Source organism: Meles meles, chromosome 13, assembly GCF_922984935.1.
Source record: "Meles meles chromosome 13, mMelMel3.1 paternal haplotype, whole genome shotgun sequence".
Classification (NCBI taxonomy): Eukaryota; Metazoa; Chordata; class Mammalia; order Carnivora; family Mustelidae; genus Meles; species Meles meles.
The window spans coordinates 42,324,497-42,351,966 of NC_060078.1; positions in this window are offsets into that span (position 1 = coordinate 42,324,497).

A 27,470-nucleotide genomic window follows, 5' to 3' on the forward strand; every position below is an offset into this window, starting at 1 on the left:
TGATCTATGTGTCTGTTTTTGTGCCAGTACCATGCTGTCTTGATGATGACAGCTTTGTAATAGAGCTTGAAGTCCGGAATTGTGATGCCACCAACTTTGGCTTTGTTCTTCAATATTCCTTTGGCTATTCGAGGTCTTTTCTGGTTCCATATAAATTTGAGGATTATTTGTTCCATTTCTTTGAAAAAAATGGATGGTATTTTGATAGGGATTGCATTAAATGTGTAGATTGCTTTAGGTAGCATAGACATTTTCACAATATTTATTCTTCCAATCCAGGAGCATGGAACATTTTTCCATTTTTTGGTGTCTTCCTCAATTTCTTTCATGAGTACTTTATAATTTTCTGTGTATAGATTCTTAGTCTCTTTGGTTAGGTTTATTCCTAGGTATCTTATAGTTTTGGGTACAATTGTAAATGGGATTGACTCCTTAATTTCTCTTTCTTCAGTCTTGTTGTTGGTGTACAGAAATGCAACTGATTTCTGTGCATTGATTTTATATCCTGACACTTTACTGAATTCCTGTACAAGTTCTAGCAGTTTTGGAGTGGAGTCTTTTGGGTTTTCCACATATAGTATCATATCATCTGCGAAGAGTGATAGTTTGACTTCTTCTTTACCAATTTGGATGCCTTTAATTTCTTTTTGTTGTCTGATTGCTGAGGCTAGGACTTCTAGTACTATGTTGAATAGCAGTGGTGATAATGGACATCCCTGCTGTGTTCCTGACCTTAACGGAAAAGCTTTCAGTTTTTCTCCATTGAGAATGATATTTGCGGTGGGTTTTTCATAGATGGCTTTGATAATATTGAGGTATGTGCCCTCTATCCCTACACTTTGAAGAGTTTTGATCAGGAACGGATGCTGTACTTTGTCAAATGCTTTTTCAGCATCTATTGAGAGTATCATATGGTTCTTGTTCTTTCTTTTATTAATGTGTTCTATCACATTGATTGATTTGCGGATGTTGAACCAACCCTGCAGCCCTGGAATAAATCCCACTTGATCGTGGTGAATAATCCTTTTAATGTACTGTTGAATCCTATTGGCTAGTATTTTGGCGAGAATTTTTGCATCTGTGTTCATCAAGGATATTGGTCTGTAGTTCTCTTTTTTGGTGGGATCCTTGTCTGGTTTTGGGATCAAGGTGATGCTGGCCTCATAAAATGAGTTTGGAAGTTTTCCTTCCATTTCTATTTTTTGGAACAGTTTCAGGAGAATAGGAATGAGTTCTTTAAATGTTTGGTAGAATTCCCCTGGGAAGCCGTGTGGCCCTGGGCTTTTGTTTGTTTGGAGATTTTTGATGACTGTTTCAATCTCCTTACTGGTTATGGGCCTGTTCAGGTTTTCTATTTCTTCCTGGTTCAGTTGTGGTAGTTATATGTCTCTAGGAATGCATCCATTTCTTCCAGATTGTCCAATTTGTTGGCGTAGAGTTGCTCATAGTATGTTCTTATAATTGTCTGTATTTCTTTGGTGTTAGTTGTGATCTCTCCTCTTTCATTCATGATTTTATTTATTTGGGTCCTTTCTCTTTTCTTTTTGATGAGTCTGGCCAGGGGTTTATCAATCTTATTGATTCTTTCAAAGAACCAGCTCCTAGTTTCATTGATTTTTTCTATTGTTTTTTTGGTTTCTATTTTTTTTTTTTTTTTACATTTTTCTGTTATCTTTGGCATTCTAATAACACAAGTTCATAGTATGAACAGAACTGGTTTGTCATGGAACCTGGGTGGCTCAGTTGTTAAGCCTCTGCCTTCAGCTCAGGTCATGATCCCAGGGTTCTGGGATCATCCTGCATCAGGCTCCCTGCTCAGTGGGAAGCCTGCTTCTCCCTCTCCCACTCCCCCTGCTTGTGTTCCCTCTCTCACTGTCTTTCTCTCCCTCTCTCTCAAATAAATAATCGTTTTAAATTTTTAAAAAATTAAATAAAAAGAACCGGTTTAGCAATCCAGTCAAATCCTCAACTTGAAAGGCAAACAGATAAACAAACACAAGAAAAATGACAAAACACAAATTCCCTAGCCGCACACTGTTCAGCCATTCAGCATAATTTATGTCATTTCATCTTCCCAGCTCGTCTGTGGAGGAGCTGACATCAGCTCCTTTTACATAAGAACTTCCCCTGAGGTCAGAGTTAGTCTCTGGTGAAGCCACTAGAGGAGCCCAGGACCACCTCACTGCACAGCCACCTCTTCCTGTTTAGTCGCCTTACAGTGACAGCAACGTGTTGTGCTTGGTACAGAGCGTCGCACTGGTGTGAAGGCAGACACAGCATTAAAAGCTGCTTGTTGGGGTGCCTGGGTGGCTCAGTGGGTTAAAGCCTCTGCCTTTGGCTCAGGTCATGATCTCAGGGTCCTGGGATCAAGCCCTACATCAGGCTCTCTGCTCAGCAGGGAGCCTGCTTCCTCCTCTCTCTCTGCCTGCCTCTCTGCCTGGTTGTGATCTCTCTCTGTCAAATAAATAAAAATATTAAAAAAAAAAAAAAAGCTGCCTGTTACTGCTGCCCAGTACGGCGCCTGAGATTTTTTTTCTAAGTCAATACAATATTCCGCAGTGCAACTTGTTTTCAGGGTTGCTGGACTTTGAAAAATATGTGTCTAGGGAAGCAGAGGAAAGGACTGATGTGGCCTGTGGCACTTATGCCTAATGTATAGTACCGTATCGCTCAGCTCCTGGAACATGAATTGCTTTCTTTTTCCCAGTTCTTAGAAAGTTGGGTGGCTATCCACACAATGGAGACAAAGTACATATTGGTTTTGTGTCTTGTTTTTGTTTTTCAATCTGAGCCCGCCTCCTCTGGTAAGCCATAAGGATGAAAAGAAACTGGGCTTAGGACCGAGTAAGTAGGGCCTGAGGGCTAGGCAGCTTCAGCAACCTGACTCAGTTTTTCATCACTAAGAGAAGTGAAACAGACGCTCTCCTGACCAGGACTGAAGTCGTCCGTGGGATGTAAGTTCTGTGCATATCAGGCCTACACTTGCTCTGTGTAATATCAGGCCATTCTAAAGAAACAGCTACCACCTTCAGCAGACTCAAGGCACAAATTCATTTTTACCTGTATTTTTATCTCTATTTCTAGACTAATCTCTAGTTCCAAACATATATCCCTAGTTTTATTGTGAGATTTAATGAAATAACTTATTTGAAGTTCCTGCCTAACTGGCATATACTAGATGCTCATCAAAAAGAGATCTTTTTCTCTGCTCCCTTTCCTTTCCAAAGTTGAAGACAATTCACCTCTCTTTCTGACACAAAGCACTCTTGTCTCGTGGCAAATCTAATCTATGCAGGTAATAGCTCTTTGCAAGAATCAGAAGACCAGCATCTACTCAGCAAGATGTCATTGTAATGTTATTTCCTTTAGGGGGTTTCATTACTTGATAAACTCACAAACATCCTTCAGAGAGAACAGATGAGAGACTTGGCCCTCACAAAACTCACAGCCTGGCTGGGGAGAGAGCTAAATAAGGAGTCATGAATGTGGGCTAGGGAATGTTGTACCTGACTTGGGGACTCCAGATTAGGACCTTTTAGGATCACGTGAGTACAACAAGCCTTCACTAACTTCAGGCCAAGTGGACTGCTGATGATGAAAAGAATTCTCCATGACATTTAAAATCCTACAGCTCCTTCATTCTTTTTTAAATAGATTTTATTTGTTTGAGAGAATGAGAGCAAACTCTCTCTCTCGGGGGGTGGGGGGAGAGGGAGACAATTCCCTGCTTAGTGCAGATCTTGATGCGAGACTCAATCTCCTGACCCTGAGATCATGACCTGAGAGGAAATGAGCCATCCAGGTGCCCCCAACTCCTGCGTTCTTGAAGAGAGAACTGAATTTCCACCATAGAACAGTCTATTAGCAATCACGCTCATATCCAGAGTTTGTAGTCAAAGAGAACCAGTCCAGGAATCAGCTTATTAAAAATATTAGTTGTTAGTGAATAATATTTCAGTATTGGACTGTGACCCTGAGAAACTCTGTGTAATACAGATAAGCAAAAATATCTGTCTACACTCTCTCTTAAGCTTCACAGACTTGGCCCAGTATGAAATACAAATAGGCAAATACCTCAGCTGTCTGAGAAAGAAGCCAATACAATTTGATGGCCAGATGCTGTACTAGGTTGGCTGCTACTGGACAGAAGGATGTTCTACCTTCTCTTCAAGAGACATCCACAGAGTCTTTTCATAAGGAAGCCTCTCCACAGGGGAAACTGCTGTTACAGAGATCTAGATAATATCTTCACTTCTGAAACTTAGCTGAAAATACTAGGCATCTTGACTAGTTTGTTTTTCTTCTCAAAAGTCAGAAGGCTAGAGAAAGCACACGTTGGGAAACAGAGGATGGGAGCCAATGAGGATTCAGCTCACACTTGAGGTCAGGCACTGCTCTGTCTGCTTGTCTCACATCAACCACACAAAGTGTCATTAACCCTATTCTGCAGGTACAAAAATCAGGATCACAGGGTTGAAGTGACTTGTCCAAGCTTACTTCGTTAGTAAATAGTAAGATCAGATTCAAGTGCCTGACTCCCTGAGTAAAAAAATTACTCATACCATTTTCCATCCTACCACACTGTAGCTCTCAGTAGGCCAGGCTCCTGCTGTTGTTCACTCTGTTGCCCTTACTTTCCTTTCCCATGTCCTTGTATCTCTCTTTGCTTCCTCTCCCTCTTTTTCTTCATGTTCTTCCCTCACTCTTGGCTATATGTGAGTGGCAAAGAGGTCACACTTGCTTCTCATTGCCCGTTATTTTAAATACAGCCAAATTTCTTTTTGGGGACCAAGCTCTCCAAGCAAAGTCAGAAGACAACATTGCGCCTTACTGTCAAATTACAAGGATCATTAACTTTCTGATGTTCTTCTTTATCTATTTTTATTTATTTTTGGAGTCATTTATCACATAAAACACCAGTTTGTCAAGTGACACTTCAGTCATTCCTCCTAAAACATATATGGTAGTAAAGGGGCCATATGCTTGCAGGCAGTACACAATTGTCAAGGGAAGATTAACTCTTTTCCCACAATTTAATTCTATAGAAAATTTCTATTACATTCAAATCTGTTGATTTAGTCATGATTCATTTACGGTGGCTGATAAGCATTGTGGCTGCCTTTCATTTGCCGACAGCATCCGAGACAGTATGTTATTATGATGACATGAAATACAAGGTTAATACTAGCCAACAGGTCACATGCACCATTTGCTTTCCACCATCAAGAACTGTGATTAAGATTTTAAACAACAGGCTGTCAGAAAAGAAAGTACATTGCTTTTTTTAAAGGCACAACTTGTGGTTTCATTGAAGAGCCTGAATGGTTGTAATCCCCGTTAACACCACCATTTATTTTGGAGATTGGCAGTTTTTTAAAGAGCTGTTGGAGCACAAATGTAGGTCAATGTAGGAAACTTATGCTGAAGAATTTGCTCCATACTTCAGAACTGGGGCCATACCTCGAGGTCAGCACAAACAGAATAAGGCCAACATGTCACTCTTCACGCACCCACTTTGCCTCCTGGCCTTGCCCAACTCCTATAAGCAGCCATATCCAACTTTACCGAACAAACTGAAAACAAAACCTACAAATCATCCTGGCTCTCAAATGTTCACCTTGTCCTGGTCCTCAAGCCTGGATCTCCTTGGTCCTGACTTTCCTGGCCATAATCTTTTGTTCCTGTCTTGTCTTCTCATCAGACTCTGGGCAGGACTGGATTCCCCAGGATTATGAGTACGGAGTTTCATATGGCTCAGTGCTTCAAGATCTGCACGCGGATCTGTCTCCTTCCTTCTTACAAGTTAACAGATGAGCATGCAGGAAGTCAGAGAGCAGGTTATTACAGTAGCAAGCAGATTGTTCCAGTTATCCAATAGGGAGTGGCAAACCACTCCAAAACTTAGTGGCTTACAATCACTACATGTATCTTGCTCCCTGATCTGCAGTTTGAAGCTGCAAGGGAAGAGGCAGCTAATCTCTGGTCCACTTGGGGTTAACCATTTAAAGACACTGATGCAGTCTATACAGGTGAGGCCCAGACCTGAGAAAAGGGCAGGGATGGACAATAGAACTGGAAGGGAAAATGTACAGATTCAAAGTCATAGATACAGAAGAGGGCAGGAAAGGGAGTAGGAGAAAATATTCACTGAACAGGTTAAGTATAGTATAAAGTGATTATAGATCCAAATGTGAATGTGAATATATAAGTACATATTTTATCTATATATCTATATTCTATCTATATATCTATATCTATATATCCAAAGCATCTGGCAAAGTTTATGATGGATAAGGACTTATTAAGGGCTATTTGGACAGCCAACAATAGAGCAAGAAAGTCCTTGCTGGAGTCCAGCTAGACATGTCATGTCTCTATGACATGAAAATTTGAGAGAGAGAGTGCACTTTATCCTTGGGACAGTCCTTGAGACTGTCTCCTTGAGACTGTCCTCTGACAGTCTCTTAGCTCTTTACTCTTATTTAATATACATCTAAAAACCATTTATAAATCAGGCAATCATTTTGATTTTGTGTTTTAAACATTCTTTTCTCTTAATAAAAGGAACATTCTGTAATCATCTAGTTCTAATAAGTTTTGCTGAAACTTCAAAATGTGGGAAGAATAACTTTTGGGTAAAATATACATATATATAGGGAAATATATATATACATATATATATATACATACATACATACACACACATATGGATACATATTTACATATATACACTTATAGTTTATATCCTTATATATGGAAAATTTTCTTTTGGCACAGAATTGTAGACAACAATCTATACTTACTAAATTTTTCTTCCAAAAGTTGTTCTCCTTATATTGTGTATACACACACACACACACACACATGCTGGAGTGATAAAATCTTAGTCTCAATTTGAGGTCTTTACTACCTGCTTTCTCTGGAGTGTGTCTATATGGTAATTTAGCTTGGGGGAGGGCGGGAGAGATATTTACTCCATGAGGTGCACCATGGCATCTCTTAGGAGGTCTTTTGTTGACAAGCCATATATACCCCTGAAGAGGTGATCTGTGTTTTGATAGTCAAGGATCTTTTCGTTACAGTGGCATTTTCTAATACTTTTGAACTCTCTTGAGCACATATAAACATTCCAAGATGCCTATACCACCTTGTATTAATAAAAAAATGTCCCGAGGTTTCTAAGATCCTACATACTTAGGGTCAGGCACACTGCCATTATTTCCTAGGAGCGCTGTATGTTTCTCACACGTGTTTAGCTTAGTCCCTAACTGTAGTCCATCTGTTTAGAGGCTAGAAAGAGTGAGCCAAAAGTTCAATGCAGTGGTCCAAAAAACAGGATGGAAAGCATTTAAAAATTCAAAAGTCACAATAAATTCAAAAGAAAAAATAAGACTATGTGTGACTTCTTAAAAGAAGTGATGGAAGCCAGAAGACAATGGAAAGATATGTATGAAGGGCTAGATAGCTCTTCAAACAGAAAGTGAAGTATTTATAGACAGAGAAAGAGAGGGGATTAATTTCTAGAAAACTACCATTTTAAAAATACTAGGGAGAGTTTTCATGGAAGAAGGAAAATAATCCCAGATGAACCCATGAAAATCAGAAAGAAATGATGGATGATGGATGGTTTCATAGGATAGTAACTCTAAATGAGTATTAATCTTATAAACTATAGTAACAATATTTTAGAGATCTTAAATGATAGAATAAACAAATATGATAACAGTAACACAGAATGGTGGGGGCTATAAATTAAATAAAAATGTTTTAACAAGGGGCCCCTGGGTGACTCAGTGGGTTAAAGCCTCTGCCTTTGACTCAGGTCATGATCCCAGGGTCCTGGGATCGAGCCCCGCATCGGGCTCTCTGCTCGGCGGGGATCCTGCATCCCCCTCTCTCTGCTTGCCTCTCTGCCTACTTGCGATCCATCTGTCAAATAAATAAAATCTTAAAAAAAATGTTTTAACAAGTTTCCATTATCTGGGAAGTGGTCAAAAGAAACTAATTTTTATTAGGTTCAAGTAAATCAAAGTATTGTACCATCTAAGCTAACTACTAACAAGACAGTAAATACCTATTTAACAAGAGTATCTAAAGGGAAAGAACATACAAAAAAAACCTTGATCACTAAAATAATACCAGAAAAGAGTAATAAAAGAAACGTAGACTAGCTGTGACAAGTTGAAAGCACATATAAAAAATGAGATTTAAAACCTAACATATCACTAATTTAAATAATTGAACAAAAAAAATGGTGAGATGATTAAAAACTTATCTTGGGGGCACCTGGGTGGCTCAGTGGGTTAAAGCCTCTGCTTTCGGCTCAGGTCATGATCCCGGGGTTCTGAGATCGAGCCCCGCATTGGGCTATCTGCTCAGTGGGGAGCCTGCTTCCTCCTCTCTCTCTGCCTGTCTGCCTACTTGTGATCTCTCTGTCAAATAAATAAATAAAATCTTTAAAAAAAAAACTTATCTTGAAAGAGATAAATTTTATTTTTTTTTTAAAGATTTTATTTGAGAGAGAGATACAGAGAGAACATGAGCAGGGGGAGGAGGCAGAGGGAGAGGGAGAAGCAGATTCCCCGTTGAGCAGGGAACCAAACACAGGGCTTGATCCAAGGACTCCAAGATCATGACCTGAGCAGAAAGGAGACACTTAACCAACTGAGCCACCTAGGTGCCCCAAAGGAGATAAATTTCAAATGTTGGACAAAAATGGGAGTAACTGATTAAAAATGTATAAATGCAAAAACCAAAGAATATCAGATAGAATTTTATAAAACTTGATATTAAAACAAAAACCATTACTAGAATTAAAGAGAAGTCAGTTTCATTATGATAAAAGGGTAAAACCCACAAAGATAATTTCTCAATTCCAAATCTGTGGATGCCTAACAATATAGACTCCAATTCCTTAAAGCACAAATTAACTATAATAAAAGGAACAATAAGCAAATCTCTGATTATTGTGGAGGACATAAACACATCCCCCTCAGAAACTGATCTAATAAGTAGACAAAATATTAAAAAGCCTATGGAAAAGAATACAGAAAATTCTTTTGAACTTAACCTAATTGATATGCACACCACATAGCAAAAAGCAATATTCAAGTATGAATATTTACTAATATGGACTAATGCATGACCATAAGGAAATTTTAAAAATTTGAAATCATTCATAATATGTTCGTAGTATATTTTCTAAACACGGTGGGATTAAGCTAGACACTGATAACAAAAAAAAACTGTGGAGTCTCCATATAGCTGGAAATTAAGGAAGAAGAATAAAATTAGAGAAACTATACTTCTGGCTATCAGGATTTTTGTAAAGCCATAAAACTTCAGATAGTATGGTATTGGTATCGCAGAGAAAAAAACTAAAACAGTAGAAGCTCAGAAAGAGATCCACATTGAGATGTTCACTTGACTTATGGTAATGATGACTTCACAGCAAAGGAGAAAGGATATTCTGTCAATAAGGAATTCGTTGGATAACAATATAAAAATCTTTATCCCTAATTCACATCATATGGAAAAATTAATTACAGGTGGACTATAGATCCAAATGTGAAAGGTAAAACAGTAAAGAAAATATATTCATGAACTTGATACAAGATTTCTTTAAAAAGATGCAAAAATAAATATAAGCCTGTTAAATTGCACTACATTAAAATTAAGCATTATATTCATCAATAAGCACACTTAAGAGAGTCAGAAACCAAATCATAGCATGAGAGAAGATATTTGGAATGTAGACAGAGGAAAAAATATTTACGTGCAGAGGGCTTGCCAAAACAGTAAGACCTCAATGGAAGAGTAAACCAACTACTTGAACTGGAATATCATAATTAAGATCCAAATGCTCAATAAATATTGGAAAAGTTTTCAGTCATCAAACACATAAATTTTTAAAAAGCAATATAATATACCACAATTGGCAATTTAAAAAAATACTAAAAATAACATTTGTTGTGGAAGCAGGGGACCAATGGAAACTTTCATAGATTTCTGCTGGCAACGTATGTTGGTACAACCATGGAAGTATACTGATACTATCTACTAAAGCTCATCTCACGTATACATGCTGACACGGCAATTCTACTCCTCAATATATTCCATATGTATTTTCTTCACGGAAAGACATTTGCAAGAACATTTGTAGCAGCATTTTTTAATAATAATCTCATAATGCTAACAATGCAAATAACCATCAACATTTGAATGCAGCAATATGTTGTGTCTTATTCATATAGTACGGTCTTATACAGAATGGAAAATAAACTTTGCACACCAAATATGTGAACATGGGTAAGTCCTGGATAATTCAAGCAAAAGAAACCAGGCGTAAGAGGGTACCTACTGCATGAATTTCAGCAACACACAAAACTATCCAACGGTGTTAGAAGTCAAGATAGTGATTACTTATAGAGGGAAAATGATGGAGAGGGGCACAGAAGCTTTAATTTATGAAAATTAATCTAGCTGACCTTAATTTTTATATCACTTTAATCTTTCACTCTTAGGATAAATCCAAAACTAAATTTAAAAAGAAAATTAATCTAGCTTTACCCATGTGCCTTGTGCATTCTTCTGGGTATGTATATATACATTTTTTTCTAGTTTCTTTAAAGGAAAAATAATGATCACCAAAATTTATTTACTTTTAAAGATAGATTTATTTATTTATTTATTTGAGAGTGAGTGTGCATGAGCAGTAGGGTCAGAGGGAGTGGAAGAGAATCTCAAGCACACCCCATGGTGAGCCCAATGCAGAGCTGGATCCCAGGACCCTGAGATCATGACCTGAGCCCAAACCAAGAGTTGGATGCTCAACTGACTGTGCCGCCCAGGCGCTCCAAGCCAAATTTTAAAAGGTTCACGATAATTTTGCTATTAAATTTTATGTAATTCTAAATTATTTGTTCAAGTTATATTCTGATAAACAGCAGGAGATCTGGATTTAGATTTTTTTAAACTACCTCCCTCCCCCACTCTTTCCTTTCCTCTTGGTTCCTGCTCTGCTGAATGTCAGCCACCATGTGCAGAACAACAAAGCCCTTCTTTTCTGTGAAAGTTGGTCAGCCCTTGCTTTTTTCCTCAGGGAAATCTTCACAGGATTACAGGGTGGAAGGATTGAGTGAGGGGCCATGGAACTCTAAAAGCTGTCCTCCCCTCTATATTGCCTGCTAAGGCAGTCAGACGTGAGGAGGGTTTCAGCTGGTGCAAGGGTACCTTTTATTTGGGAGGCATCTTTGCCCACTGAAAGTTAATGGAAGCCCAAGATAAGCCCTGAGGAAAGGGAGCAAGGCTAGCGGCTTAGTAGTGATCCTATTTCTGGGACTGATGAGAAAGCACTTGGGTCAGATCGTAAGACTTCAACTTCCCGGGGCAAGAAAGTAAAGAGTTTGCGCATCCCCAGTTCACAGAGGGTGAAGAGTGATCATCTGGAAAGCTGCAAATGCAGATGAGGAGGACAGACACCCACCAGAGGACTCCAAGAGTTATAGGAAGAGTAGCTATAGAGACTTTGGCCTCACCACACTGTACTTCTCTGTAGAGGTGCCTTCCCACATCTATGTCATTTCTCCAGATGACCTGGAGGCCTGAACATTAAAATCTGGAAAGTCTGCCTGAGGCTGATTTTTCTTATGCCAGAGTAAAATGAACCAAATACCAACAGAAAGAGTTGAAAGTACTTGTAAACCTCTTCTCGACGTCATCAGTTCTGACTTTATAAATTACTTGATTTAACAAACTGTTGATAGGATATTAGTTGAGTGTCTTCATTTTCTAGTGTGGTTGTAGCAGATGGCTGTTGGAGCCCCTTCCTAGCTCAGTGACGTCACTTTAACTACATCGTGGCATCACAGTAAAGAATTCCTAGTATGCATTTTGCACAATGTGATCACGCCCCCAGTCTTGCCCCATCTACAGCTGACTGGGCCACATGACCCAAGGTGAGCCAATCAGAATTTTAAGTATTGAAGGTTAGAGTTGAATAAAAAGCTACACTTCTTTGGATACTCAACATGTAAAATTAAAAATGTAAGCCACTTGTTTTAATTATCTAGGCTTGGAAATAGAGAAAACTGGTCTGCAGAGGAGAAAAATATGATATCATGAGAGAAACTATCAAGTCTCCCCACCAGTACTGAATACTTGCCCCTGGGTTTCAAAAGATACCCCTCTCTCCTCTCATGAAATGTACCCATTTATGGTGAGTGGTGAAATGTAAGATCATCTATCTGCTGTAAACGAGTCCTAACATATAAGTAGTCACACTGAAGAGCAAAGGGGTAGGAATTCCATTTTGGCATGAGCACCGCTCCCTCAAAATGTCTGCCCCTTCAAATCTATGGCTTGGCTTTAGGTGGGTTTTCTTGTCTGCCTTCTCTCAAAGATCTCTTTTATCCCACACGAAAAAGCTGAAACTTGCTTGCCCTCTGTTTTGCAGTTTCCCCCGAGAACCAAATGAGATCAAGGCAGTTATTTTGTTTTGTTTCATAATTGTCTTTCAAGATGATGAAAACTGTAATTTTTTTGTTTATTGGATTTTTTTCTTCTTGCAATTTGTTAATGTTTTCATCTGACAGCACCTTACGCTGCAGATGAGGGGGAAGAACAACACCGACTTGTTTTCTAGTATCGCGCGTGGAGAGCTGCCGGTAATTCTCACCCCCAAAGAGCAGACACTCAAGGCTACCTTCCCTTGGCAGAGGAAGGAGAAGCAGCTTTCACGGGCATCCCAGACAGCAACAGAGGAAGTGTATGCATTATGTGCAGACTTGCCTTCCCAAACCGTGCTTATGTGATCAAGATCGATCTTATAGGCAGCAATTACAGAATCACCAGGGAATCGATGCGGCTCAATTTACACTGACCTCAGCAGACTAGTTTATAGTGGAGTAAGTACCTTCAGGCTCTTGTCTGGGGAGATTCAAATAGATACAGACATGGATGTTCCTCAGACGGTCTTTTTCTGGGAACACATGGTGGGTCAGCAGGATAAAGATAGATCCTGGGCCACAGGGCATCTGTCAGGCCTTAATTTTTGTGGTTTAGTTCAGGCAGGAAAAGAGAGAGTATTGTGAAGTAATATTAATAACAGGCTAGCATTTATTGGGTCTTTAACATGTGCCTGGCATGGTTCTGATAATATTTTATGGTGCTACATGTTATTTTATTAGCACAATAACATGGGGTAATATTTTCCTCGTATTTCACAACGACGTGGGGGCTAATATTTTCCTCACATTTCACAATAAGAGGAAAATATTACTAGTCCACATGTTATTGATGAGCAAACTGCAGCTTAGAAAAGTTAGGTCACAACCCCGAGTATCAGAGCTGGGACTCAGGGCAGGTAATCTGACTTCAGTGTTCATGCTGAGAGCTCCGGGTGAGCCATTCCCTCATCCATCCTTCAGACTACAGCACATCTGCTAAGTTTCTTCTCCCAAGGTCTAGGCAAGGGCTGACAGAGAATCCCAGGGCTGAGTGTTATCTGAAATGCACAGAGAAGCCTGGCATCAAGACCTGGAGAATCATGCTGGAAGCTGAGTGCAGGAACAGCAAGTAGACAAACATGGTCAGTGGCCAGGAGGGACGCAGAACTCAGTTCAGTTCACCATCAGTTAAGATCATGAGTAGCAAGTGTGTCCAAACCCCCTTGAATTAGTGTGGGGGCCAGGAGTTGGAGCGCAAGAAAGTCTTCACTGCTGGGGTTGCAGGGAAGGTGCTCAGGCACCCAGTTTCCTAGACAACGGAAGTAAGCCAGCATCCTCCTGCAATCACCCGTCTATTCCACTATGCAGGGAGCTACTGCCTTGGAGGCAGAGTTCTTTCTGTGTCTTTCTGTCCCAATCCAGGTCACATGGCTTCCTAAAGCCCTTTCCTATGAAGGACGGCAGAATCCTTACCTCTACTGCATTGGTAGCCAAGTCACACAAGGAGAAGGAGTAGAAGTAAGTAGAAATAAGTAGAAGGGCTTTGCTTCTCCTATGTATGTTTTAGCCCACTTTGGTCTCAGAGCAGATGGCTCTATGGCTTCTTCCTGATTTCTTCTTTTGTCCCTTACCTTAGTCTCCCTCCCAGACACCGTGGCAGCTGGTTTCTCCCAGTCCAGTCTCACCGAGGAAACTCTTAGCATAGAGCAGATAGCCTGGTATTTTCATAGGACTTTCTTGAATTTGAACAGTGATCAATAAGAATAAAGTACCCCAAGACTCTGGCTCGTCATACGAAACTTCCTTGGCCCTATCTCTGCTTCCTCCTACCCAAGGCTCACGGGCCCTGAATGATCACATCTACCTCCTAAGATGCAAACTCTTATCCCCCAAATCATCTGTACTTCTTTTGTTCCTTCCTCCAGGTTCCAGCCCCACTGCCATACGCAGAGCCCCAGCTAACTCGCGAGATTTTCCCCCAGCACCCATTCTCACATGGCCAAGAGAACATTCCAACCCTGACATCCAGTTTATGCTTAGAGTCTACCCACTCAAATCCCATTTCTGACTGGAAAGACCTTCAGGGGGACAGATTCTTTGAGCGAGCTTTCTCTGTAGGTAGGACTTGTCCCTCACCCAGGCATGGGCTGTCCTTTGCAGAGCCTTCTAAGATAGGAGTATCATTATTGTGCCTGCTTTACCAATTAATGTTCAGAGGAACAAATAAATGATTTTTCCAAAGTCACACGACTCCCCAGTGGTAGGGTTGGGGTTTGAATCCATATCAATCTGCCTACTAAGCCACAGTTATTCCCTGCTGGCTACAGTGGTCTCAAGTCCCTAATGCACATCTTATATTTCACGAAAACAAACGGTCTGTCATAACGAACTCCAGAGCTGCACTGGTAGGTGTTGAAGCAGCCAACTATATTTATTAAGATCTCTGGGTAAACCTGTTTAGGCTCATTATTTATTATTGCTCTTCTTGCTCTGAAACAGAACTTGAAAAAGTTGAAAAATGGCTGGGAACTTGAAAAATGGATGGAGAATTGTATCATTGCATTCCAACTGGTTAAAATCCCTCCTTCCAGGCGGAGCTGCTGCGGCACGCTATCGGTTCTTCTCGACATTCATCCTGGAATTACAGTGCAGACCATGAAGCTTGGGGGTATTCTCCATTCCTTGCAATTCTGAAAGCTGTGGAGGTCCCACTGAGCACACAAGGCTGAGAATTGAATGTGTATTGTTAGTGGAATGCTTTGTGCTTCGAGACTCCCCATAGAGAAAAGCAAGGGGAGGGAGAATGTTAAACTTGGTTCAGACCAAAAACGATCTGCGAACCCTCTTGTTTGTCTTTACGAAATCCATCAATGCCTCTTCTCTTCCAGAGCAGCTATCACTGTGTCCTAAAACCCCCCAAGCAAATGCCTGGTTCTCCAAGACCTCCTGGGGGGTGCTTTGGTCCTTCATAGCTCACCCAGGTCCTTCCAAGACCTCAGCTTAGCTGCCTGTTTCATGGTGACCTTTGACTCCCTGTTTTCATCTGCAGTGCCTTCAGACTTGCCCTTCAATTGACTTTCTCTCTCCCTGTGGCTGGACTTTCTGGCATCCATTTGTGACACGCTCAATACAGACAGGAAGCCGGCCCTTTGCCTTCTATTGCTCAGCTCCCTCCTATGGAGCTGATCTCCCTGAATCTCTCTTTCCCCATTTAGTATCCAGTGTGATTGATTGCCAACATTGGGAAGATGTACAGACGACCCTGCAGCTCACTGGCTATGAGGACCGCAATGGTAGGACCATTCCTAGAGACTAGGGTTTTAACCATTATAGTCCTCTTCAAACCAATCATTCTACCAACGTGTCCAAAATGTGCATACGTGTGTGCATGTAAATGCATGTGTGGGGAAGCAGGGAAGGCAGAGAGAGTGGACCCTTGACTAACTTTTCCTTAACATTACTGGATCCAGCATGTAATTCTAGATAGGAAGCCAGGGTCCTAGTGTGACACTGTGAATCCCCATGAGCGATTCTATAATTAGTTTTCATCCCCTTTGTCATATTGAGATGCTGCTTGGGAAGCTTTGTGGCTCCTACTCCCTGAAATGCACAGGAAGCTGGTGAAGGAAGGTGGGGAAGGAGGGTCAAGGCCGGAGGCCTGAGGGCACGGATAAACCTTGCCAGGAAGTGCTTGTGGGCCAGAAATTAACATATCAGAAGCAGTTGGTAGCAGACACAAGAGATGATAGGATATTAGGAAATCACCAGTGTCCAGAATCCAGAAATTTGTGAGGATCAACATACAACAGCGAATGAAAAAAAAAAAAATTAGCCACAATTTATCACACTTGCAGATCAACAAGGGGAAAGAAGGAAAGTGACCTCATAGATCCACACTCTGCACACTCCTTGCCCCCTGTAAGATCCATTTCAGCTCCTAAGGGGCAGTAGGTACAGTGACTGTGGTTCACATCCTAACTTTGGAAAGACTCTCAAGACAGACACATCATGAGTTTCCTCTGTTCAGCATGAATGTCACATTAAAAAGCAACAGACATGTTCAGGAAAAGCAAACTGAAGTATCAAATCAGCTGGAAAATTAGAAATTGTCTCTATTTAAATGTACACGAAATCTACTTGTTCGTTCTTTTTAAGAAAATTCAAATGTCTGACCATGGACAACTGTAAACTTGAGCTCTGGCACAATAACTCTCTGCCAGGAGCTCTGACATCACCACACCCTTCCAGCCTCCCCTCTCCGCACTCAGAGGCACAAACTCACACCCGGCACTGCCTGTTCTCCCTCTGAAACACACTGGCCTTCTTCCCTCTCCTTACCTGTGCCCTGTGCCCTCCTCCCCAGGGACCCTATGCTTACTTTCTACCTACCTGGAATGGTCTTTCCTCTCTTCCTTGCTTCACTGACTCTCTACCTCTGCTCACTTCTTCAAGACGTACGCCCCTGCTAAGTGCTTTCTCATGTCTGATACTAACCAGAGACAGTCATGGTGACATCAGATCTCTGGAAAGCCACACAGATGTGTACACTACACTATGAGCTACATTATTTTCTTGTGCTGAAGATCTCACGACAGCTAATAAAAAGTGGGGTTTGGGATGTGATTAAGGTTGTTTCAGTTCCTTCACAGTTCAGAACATTTTCTTTTTGATAAACTAAGTTAAAATTTCCTAATTCCCTATTGGGTCTTTCTCTCCTCTCTGAAATGTATTCTCCCTCCCCCGCCCATCCCCAAGGTCTTTTGGGGGTAAGATGAGGTTTGTGCATGCCCAGGGCACAAGGCAGACCAAAAAGGTCACTTGTCCCCTGCTGCCCTCAAGGGCCTCACTGACCCCTTGACTATCTGCCTGCTGACCAGGCTCAGGTGAATCTAAGCCTTCCCAGGTTGTTGGGTGTTATGCTACACCCCCTGCCAAGGAACACACACTTGTCCTCATCTTCAGCTATGATGACCCTCTACATTCATGGCCTTTCTGTCCATCCCCAGGCTTCTCTGATCCACTCTCTGGTCTCTCTGGTCAGTGGTGCTGTACCATTGAGCACTGGACCCAATATGGAGATGAAGCCTTCAGATGAGGAGTTCTCCAGCCAGAGGCAGGCAGGGGAGTCTGCATTCTGACTTTGAGAGAAAGAAACTCCAAACCTGGTTCTTTGGGCATGACAATTTTCCAATGCCATGGAGGTGCAGGATCACAGGAATATCTTTAGACTGGCCAGATTCCTGGTCTGGCAGTGACAATGGTCTCCTAGAGTTGCTGGCAGCAGCAGCACCATATTGGGATAATTCCAAATCCCACTTTATCTACTAGTTGTGGTCTAATTAACCAGTATCCAAAGAGTACTTCTGAGCACTGACTTAACATCGTGAGAGCAACTGAACACTAACCACTTGAGGTCTAGGTCTTATGATAGGAATATGGACCTGAGAACCAAAGAAAGAAATTCTCATCATTTAACAAAAAGTTAAATTTTTAAAAAATTCTCATCATTTAACAAAAAATGCCTTCCAGGACAATTAACCCCAGGTGGAGTATTTCCCTAAGATATCCCTAAATATGTTGAAGAGAAAGGTGTGGGGCTCTGGACACGTAGCTGGACATAAAGGGAAAAGGGCACTCCTTACACCTATACTTGGATGGGGGGAGGGGTCCCCTGAGCCAAGACAGTATAAAATATACTCTCATAGTCATGTGTCTCTAACATTTACTAAATGTTCTTTCAGAATACAGATATTTTGGCAGATGATTTCCTCTTGCTGTAGATTGAAAGCCAAGGGCCTGGCATTGAGGAGCTCACATTGCAATGGAAGAGAGAGAAAGCAACCCAAATGTGATAGATATATTCACAGAGGATTCTGGAAGAATTGGATTTGGGAGATGAAAGTTCTTTATGTAGGCTCTCCAGAGGTTTAATTACTATGCACTGTTATGTCGATACTTTGATTCAGACAAACTTTTAATTATGCCACTTTCATGAAATAAAATTTGGGCTTACGTAAACATAGACTTTATTCCAAAGGATTTTTGCAGGAGGGACTACTGCAATAATGGGGAGGGACCATTCAATAGGGAGAAGTCTCCCACCATGAGATCTGCAAATATCTCCCACCTCAGGCAGGAAAGGGCTTTTCTTATACAAGGAGGAGTCAAGTGGGACAGGAAGCACTGAGTGTGGAGAAGTGAGATATGTGGATGGAGGTGGCAGGTGGCATGATCTGAGAAATGATCAGAGCATTTTACCAAGAGAATCCATTCCTGGGAGGGGTCATTAAGGAGAGGCTGCATGCTGGCTCAGTTTGAAGGCAGGTCAAACTTCAAGGGTGTGATAGGGCAGGGACGTTAACTAAGTTTGTTTGAGTCACAACATCAGGCCAATACAGGCCAGTGAGTATAAACAATTCAGCTAGCTAATCATTTATAGGATAAAGGATGGGCATCTGGGCAGTCCACGTCCGGCCTTGTCATAGATAAACAGGAAGGACAGCTGAGTCTTTGCTAAGTCACAACGCAGTAAACCACTTTGCAGTAAACCACTTCCCGGAACACAGAAAGAGCAGGGAGATTTCTTAATTGTTGCTGTTTTCCAGGACTACAGGTCTCAGATAAAATTCAAGTACTTTCTATGTGATTTTGAGCCTCAGTCTTCTCAGGGAAAAACTGGGATAAAAATGGTTGCCATGTCATGGTGAGGACCTAGATGGAAACTTACATAAAAGAAGTTACCGTAGTACCAGGCACGTTTTTCAGAGTTCAGTAACAGTAATCATTATTATTCAGACCCTTTTGTTGTTATTTTTACTGCATCCTGGGCTCTGTTTTTATTAAAGCAATTTTTATCATCTATTTTTTTAAATTGAATGCAAGTAACCAGTCTATCGCAAAGCATTTAACAAAAAGTGAGTATGTGATTAATCTTAATATGACCCCATTACCATCCAGGAGAGAGCCGATGGCACCAGAAGCGTTTGACCAAAAAAGGACATAATTGTGGGATCTTGTTAAACTGAATTTTAAGTATGACTTCATTCAACTCATTCCCCAGAACCCATGCAATGTGCTGTTTACAATCTAAATGAGCCCAGGCCTCTGAGGTGCAGAGGCTGGAGATTTCTTTGCTAGCCTAAGGAGAGGCCAACTCTCTGGGGGTTATTCCCCTGGGTCTCCATGTGTATTCAAATTCATGCCAATGTGGCCCCAGCAGCTCTTTCTATGAACATTCAGATTCTTCCAGATCTTTCTTACACAGGGGATGGAGCTTCTCCTAACATCTTATTGGTTTAGAAAGGATTCCTTAAAGACTTTACACAGGAGCCTTAAATATTTCATGGGCTCATCTGCCTGTTTAATTATGTCTACATGCAAAAAAGTCTTCCTGGCTAGGCATACATTTTGCAATACTGTTATATAAATATTTAAACAGCTGGGCTTCTTTGTATCCTCAAGAAAAGCACCCAGTCTTTGCCTGGGAAGAGAGGCTCAAAGTGAAGAAGCTGTGGAAATGTATATATAAGTAGATGTCCACATAGAAGTAGGGTGACTAGTTTTTATTTTTAAAGCTAATTGAACGCAAAAGAATTTGCCTTTTGCCTTGACTATTTGCCAGGGTAGCTTCTAAGTACGCTATAGTGGGGCCTTGGAGCAAAAGAGCAGAAATGAGAGTCCTGGTTTTATGATCTTCCAAGTAAACAAAACTTTGCAAGTCATTTAACCTCTCTGAGCCTTATCTTCCTCGTTTAAAAAAGAGAAGGACTAATGCAGCAGTCACTATGGAAAGCAGTATGATTGTTCATCAAAAAATTAAACACAGGGCGCCTGGGTGGCTCAGTGGGTTAAGCCGCTGCCTTTGCTCAGGTCATGATCTCAGGGTCCTGGGATCGAGTCCCACATCGGGCTCTCTGCTCAGCAGGGAGCCTGCTTCCCTCTCTCTCTCTCTGCCTGCCTCTCTGCCTACTTGTGATCTCTCTCTCTCTCAAATAAATAAATAAAAAATCTTTAAAAAAAAAAAATTAAACACAGAATCACCATGTGATCCAATAATTCCACCTCTGATGATACACACAGAAGAACTGAACGGAAGGACTCAGATATTCATTACACCCATGTTCGTAGCAACATTATTCACAATAGCTAAAATGTGGAAGCAACTACAATGTCCACCAACAGATGGGTAAACAAAATGTGATGTGTATCTACACACACACGCACACAGTGAATTATTATTTGGCCTTAAAAAGGACGGAGATTCTGATATACGCCACAACGTAGATGGACCTTGAAGACATTGTAAAAGGATATTTCAAAATGGAGTAAGCAAGCCCAGGTTAAGAGAGTCTGTTTTTCAAATAAGGTCAGGAGGCGATGAGGGAGTAGAAATGTATGCATGTTTTCATTAGGAAACCATGTTTTGTTTTGTTCTGTTTTGTTTAAACCTTTCAGTCAGCTGCAAGTTCTCGGCCTGGACTTACCTTCCTCATCATGACAACTGAATCTTCCACATTCATCACTTTGCTTAGAAAGAGGTCAATGCATCTTAACAAGTTGCAATCCCGTATTTGCATACTACTTCAACCAATGGTCGTGAGCTTGGTTTCAATCCCTGTTTTGCATGGAGGACCTGAATGAGAATTACACTCAGAGCCTTTCACCTTTATAACTCTTTTTTTTTAAAAATTAATTTATTTTTTCAGCGTGACAGTATTTATTGTTTTTGCACAAACCCCAGTGCTCCATGCAATACATGCCCTCCCCATTACCCACCACCTGGTTCCCCAACCTCCCATCCCCCGCCCCTTCAAAACCCTCAGATTGTTTTTCAGAGTCCATAGTCTCTCATGGTTCATCTCCCCTTCCAATTTCCCTCAACTCCCTTCTCCTCTCCATCTCCCCATATCCTCCATGTCATTTGTTATGCTCCACAAATAAGTGAAACCATATGATACTTGACTCTCTCTGCTCACCTTTATAACTCTTCCCCTCTTTGTCTTCCTTAGAACCCAATTCAGGTTCCTACCTGAATCTGTGTTTCCCATGTTGCAATTCTAATTGCCCAAAGAAATGCCTATTTGCTTAAATTTTAAGTTCTTTCTTGGTCAACAACATTATGCTCAGTGAAATAAGCCAGACCTCAAAAGACTTACACTGTGTGATTCCACTTCATGAGGTAACTAGATAGTCAGATTCTTATAGACATAGAATGATGGTTGCCAAGGACTGGGAGGGAAGGGGACTTTTAGTTTGGGAAGATGAAAAGTTCTGGAGGTAGACAGCGCTGATGGCTATACATCAACATGAGTGTACTCAGTCCCACTGAACCACGCACTTTAAAATGCTTAAAACCGTAAATTTTGTGTTGTGTGTAATTCACCAAAATAAAACAATGGGAATAATTAGATTTACCTTAAGGAAACATTTCAAGTGCTAAGTCAATCACATATATATATTTTTAAAGATTTATTTGACAAAGAGAGAGACAGTGAGAGAGGAAACAGAAGGAGGGGGAGAGGGAGAATGAGAAGCAAGTTTCCCGCGGAGCAGGGAGCCCATTGAGGGGCTCTATCCCAGGACCCTGGGATCATGACCTGAGCCGAAGGCAGATGCTTAACTGACTGAGCCACACAGACACCCCAGTAAATCACATTTATTAATATGTGAAATACTTTGTTCAGTAGATGGTACTTCGAAGTTAACCAAAAGATAACAATGCCTTTGTTATCCAGGATTCAGGATGGTCTGGGTGAGCACTTTGGAGCTTCCTACATTGCTTGTGCGGAGGTGGGCCAGTAAGGAGACCTGATCACAGGGAAACAATGATTGTTCCATCATGGATGGTGTCACGATCTCAATAGTAAATCTTTTCATGTATATTGCAGGTAAAGCAAACAAATTTTAAAAACCTAATCTTGGGTGCCTGGTTGGCTCAGTCAGTTAAGTGTCTGCCTTCATCTCAGGTCATGATCCCAGTGTCCTGGGATCAAGTCCCACACCAGACTCCCTGATCACTGGGTAGCCTGCTTCTCTCTCTATGGCCCTCCCCCCTACTCATCCTCACTCTCCCCCCACCTCAAAAATAAACAAAAATACTTTTTAAAAAATGAATCTTTTCCTATACATGCCTTTTAATTAAACTTCTAAGATGATTGTGGATTCACATACATTTGTCAGAAATAATGCAGAGATCTTACGCATTTTTTACCCAGCCTTCCCCAGCTGGTAGCATCTTGCAAAACTTTAGTACACTCTCATTAGTAGGATATTGACATCGATATTGGCAAGATACAGAACACTGGCATCCTTTTCGCTGCCGTTTAATAGCCACACCCAGCTCCATGTCACGCCCCTTGCCTTGTACACACCACCATCCCTAACTCCTGGCAATCACTAATCTGTTCTCCATTTTTATAATTTTGTCATTTTAAGACTGTTATATAAATGGAATCATATAGTGTGTAACCTTTGGGGGTCGGCCCTTTTCACTCAGCAAAATCCCTCAAGATTCATGCAAGGTTGGCAGTGATAATTTAACATAAAAGCATAACTGATTAAAGCACCAGAGGTCCTGATAGAGATTTCTTTCTCTCCAGATGGTCAGACACAGCAAACTTAATGAAGGCATTAGTGTTGGAGGCATGAGCAGCAATAAAGGACCCAAAAGGATGTTGACACCCTTGGGACAAGTCCCAGTGAGGATGCATGGCCACCCCCAAAACTGAAGCAGAGAAGGAGAAAATCACATTACCAGATCCCAGTGAGAAGGGAAGCAGTGGAGGAAGAAGAATGCCTGGTCGGGGAAGGGACCAGAAAAAGATGTAGCTACTACAGACCTCAGCTAGAAAGACTGGCTCTCAGGTCCCCTAACTTTAAACTGAGCCCAGCAGGAAGCCAGTGGGCCAGGAAACCGAGGAAAAACAGCTTTTAGAAGCCAGCCTCCTTGTGCTTAGATAAGGGGAGGGGGAGTCACAGGTGGATTTAGGGCCAAACAACAAATAACCAGTACATCAAATAATGATAAAGTTGTGTCCATTCACAAATATTGCCTGAATACTGACTATTGCAAAGCTGTTTGTAACATTGGAGAAGCATAGTCAATAAGAACAATAAAAATCTTTGCTTTAATTTCAAGAAGGAATAGATAACCAGTATTTTCCTGAAGTGATGCTTTTGAGTCGGGAAGAGCTGATGGAATCTAGTGCCTAAGAGGCAGGCCGGCCTTACAGGCCTGAGCAGTGCCTCCGTGATACCAGCCAGGCACGCAGAATAAACAGTCCCAGATAACTATACGTTTGTACAGACACAACTGCAGGATATAGAAATTCTCTTCTATTGGTTTCTATTTTCTCAGTGAAAAATGAAGCAAGCGGAGAGGGAGGATAATTAAGGAGGAGTCTGAGCTTGGAAGAAAGAAACCGAAAAAGTCATCTAGGACAGCGGGAGAGTAAATGGATAAGATCACAGGTATCTTTTCAAAAATTCCACCCAGACCACACCCCCGACCAATTAAATCACAACCGTTGGGAGTGGGGCATGGGCAGGAATGTTTTCTGAAGCTGCACAGTTGGTATCAGTGTGCAGATAAGTTTGGTGAGCCTTGGGCTAGGAAAATGAGGCGTGGCTGCTGGACAGCACTGAGGTCAAGGTCAGAGGTCATGCTATTAACAAAAAGTCCAGTTGTCATGGTCAGTCTCCACACCAGCTTCAGCGGCATGTGTGTACTTAAGGAGAGGGTTATAGGTTAGATTGAACCAAGGTTGGGTTCAATGAGATGAATATAGTGGAGGGAAAGAAAGACCAGAAAGCTGAGATGTAGGGGAAAAGGTGATTAATATGATGGAGGCTGGGCTCTCAGCTCAGTAAGGACGGACTTAAGGGCTCAATGGGGGTAATAACAGTGAAAAGTCAATAGGGTAACAAGACTACAGGCTCCTCTGTGGTCAAATTTTGGAAGTCACTATAGGAGTGAGCTAGAAAAGTAGAAGGTGGTGTGGTCAGGTTACCGGACACTTAGTACAGAGATTACAAAGAGAATGTGCTTACTGGTAATACTAAATTCTAGAGAATCACCATGGGAGTGAGTGACTAATGAAAGCCGAAAGAGAAAATATCAGTGAGATCACCTTAAAGAACCGTATGCTGAATATACTATAAAGGTCCTGCATGTGGATAGTGTAGTCACCAAGAAATATGGCACAGATGGTATTAGAAAGAGTGACATTAAGACAGATGCAAAAAAATAATTCTATTTAAATGTACTGAAACAAATCTGAAGGGGGTGGGGGAAGAGAAAACCAGGAGCAGATCCTGGCTCCACCATTTCTCTGTATGTATTACTGGACTGATGACTTCACCTCTCCCTGACCCACTTTTCTCACCTAGCAATGCAGAGGATGATAACACCTTCTCAATAGTTCTGTTATGAGTTCACTGATGCAGAACCTTTAACGTGCTTAGAACATTGCCTGGCATTACCACGCCTCTCCATGGTCTTTGTTCTCATTATGAAGTGGTCTCAGTCTCATGGCTTACTCTAGTAGAGAAGTTCTCAATCTTGAGCTTGCATCAGAATCATCCCGAGGGCTAGAAAACATACTGGGCATACCCCAAAGTTTCTACATAAAGTATGGCCTGAGAATTTGCCTTTCTAAGCAGAAGCTGATTCTGGTGGTCTGGGGCCCCAGGCCCCAGTTGGGAATGGAGAACAGAATCTGTGTTTTAGCCAACCTTCTTCCCCAGGTTATACTTGGCATGGGCATTGAGAACCATTCTAAGGCTTATACACACATAACCCTTGCCTGGCTCACCTTAGTATATCTCTAAGTCCTCAGGCCATGGTGGCGTCAAAACTCTCCCTTTGCTCCAGTAAAAACTGATTAATCTATTTCTGCTCAGGATCTTCCTTGCTCAGTTGCCTAGATAATTTTCCACATGACTTGGTAAAAATTGGAGAAGAATATTTATCACCAAATGGGTTGAAATGATTTTTGCCTTTCAAAGGAAACATGCTCTTACCAGCAATCATCTTTCAGCACTAGAACAGGTAAGGTTTAATCATCGAAGGCTTTACCATGACATCCTCACCACTGTTTAGGAAGCTTTTCATTATCAGAAAAAACTATCTAAAACTTGAAAATAAAAATGTGGGTCTCACATCCTTCCAATATCACATAGGGGCAAAGACCAAAGGATTGTTTAGGAAAATATACTTAGTTCATCTCATTGTTTAAGACAACTTAAAAGTTACAACATTAATGAAGTTACTTGTTAACATATGTACTTTGGTTCAGTAGTGATGCAGATAATTTGTCAACCAGATTACCCTCACAAACCGATGGTCTATTAGACATTAAACAGTTTATATCCAACTTAGCAATGCTGTCTTAACATTTCTTTGTTCAACTGCCTATTAACACTTTGGCTTCTTAAATGCTCTTGAACCAGTCACATTTACTGGTTCCCTCTTTAATTAATGAGTTAAAATCCCTGACATATGCTCATTTTATATTTGCCTGAAAGTCATGAATTTTCATTCCTGAAAATTATACTTCAACATTGTTCATTGAAGAACATGTTTGAAAAATTCTTGCAGGGGGACTGGGCTTGAACCTTGGTGAAAATGACCACCTTGTGGCATAAACTCATGACTAGTAATTAGCTCAAAGATACACTGCAACAAGGGATATTCAAGGGTGTCAGGGTGGGAGAGCTAAAGAGCCCTTTTTGTTGTGGTTATCATTCCAGTTTCCTTGTCAAGAGGTACTACAGTGGTGGCTGGTCAGGTATGCTACCTTTTTAGAGTAAAGTCTTGCCACGTGTGGTCACACTGTAACCATATAATGACGACCAGTCGGGGCATAAACTAGAATCTCCTGCATTCTGAGGCAGGGAGGAACAGAGCCCGTTGGCCTGGCCGCATCGTATTTATTCAATCTTCTCTTAATTAAATCCAAGTTTCCCAGATGGAAGGAACATTTTTAAAACAAAGATATGAAATTACTTTTCCCAGAATGGAGGATGTTCACTGAAACCTCATTTTCTGAAATGCAAATTAGCAAAGATTTCAGAAGGTGAGAAAAAAGCAACCCCAAGAAAATATGAAGGAATGAAATAATACATGGAAATGCAGAAAAAATACAGAAGTAAAACTGATGAGTAAATTCAAAATATGGTTGCTTCAAAAGTCTTAAAAATAGAAAAATGAGTTTATTAAAATAAGATCAATATTAGAAAAGTATCATGGTAGATAGGGTGATTAAATTATAATGAATTACTATCACAATTTTGTGATAAAATGTCACTGAAAGACCTTTTTCTATAAAATAGACTAACAAGTACTACAATAAAAGCACATCACCAAAATTAACACAGAATTAACACAAGAAGTAGTAGAAAGCCTAAAGAGAGTAAAAGAGGAAACAGAGAAAATTGTTAAAGATTATCCACAGCAGTGAAGATTACCATTGTGAGAGGGATTTTCCAAATAATTCTTTAAAGATCTCATATCATCATCTTTGCCAAGGCATGGATCAGGAGGAAGTTTAGCCAAGATAACTGTACAAGGTGATGCACACCTCAATCCCTAAAGCTGATAACACTTCCACAAAATGAGAAATGAATTGATCAGCTATGTATATGAAAATTTAAATAATCTACCAGAAATGGACACTAATAAATCAACTTGGGGATTCAAGCCTGATGTAATATGAAAAAAAATTCATGTATATCATATGGTAAATAAGAGTAGTTTAAAGAAAATAGATTATATTAATTTTACAGGTATAGAAAAGAAACTGGGTTATTTCCAAACTCATGTCAAGAGGTAAATAATTCTTTAAAAGATAGGATTCTACCTTTTCAAGTTATTTTTTTTTTCAAAATGGAAATGTCTTTATTTTCTGAAGATAACCACAGAAACATTGTCTATTCCAACTATACTGACACAGATGCACAAGCGGAACAGATCTACAGCTTGTGGGTCTTCTGGTTGGTGTCTGAAGCTCTGCAAGTATGGATGCC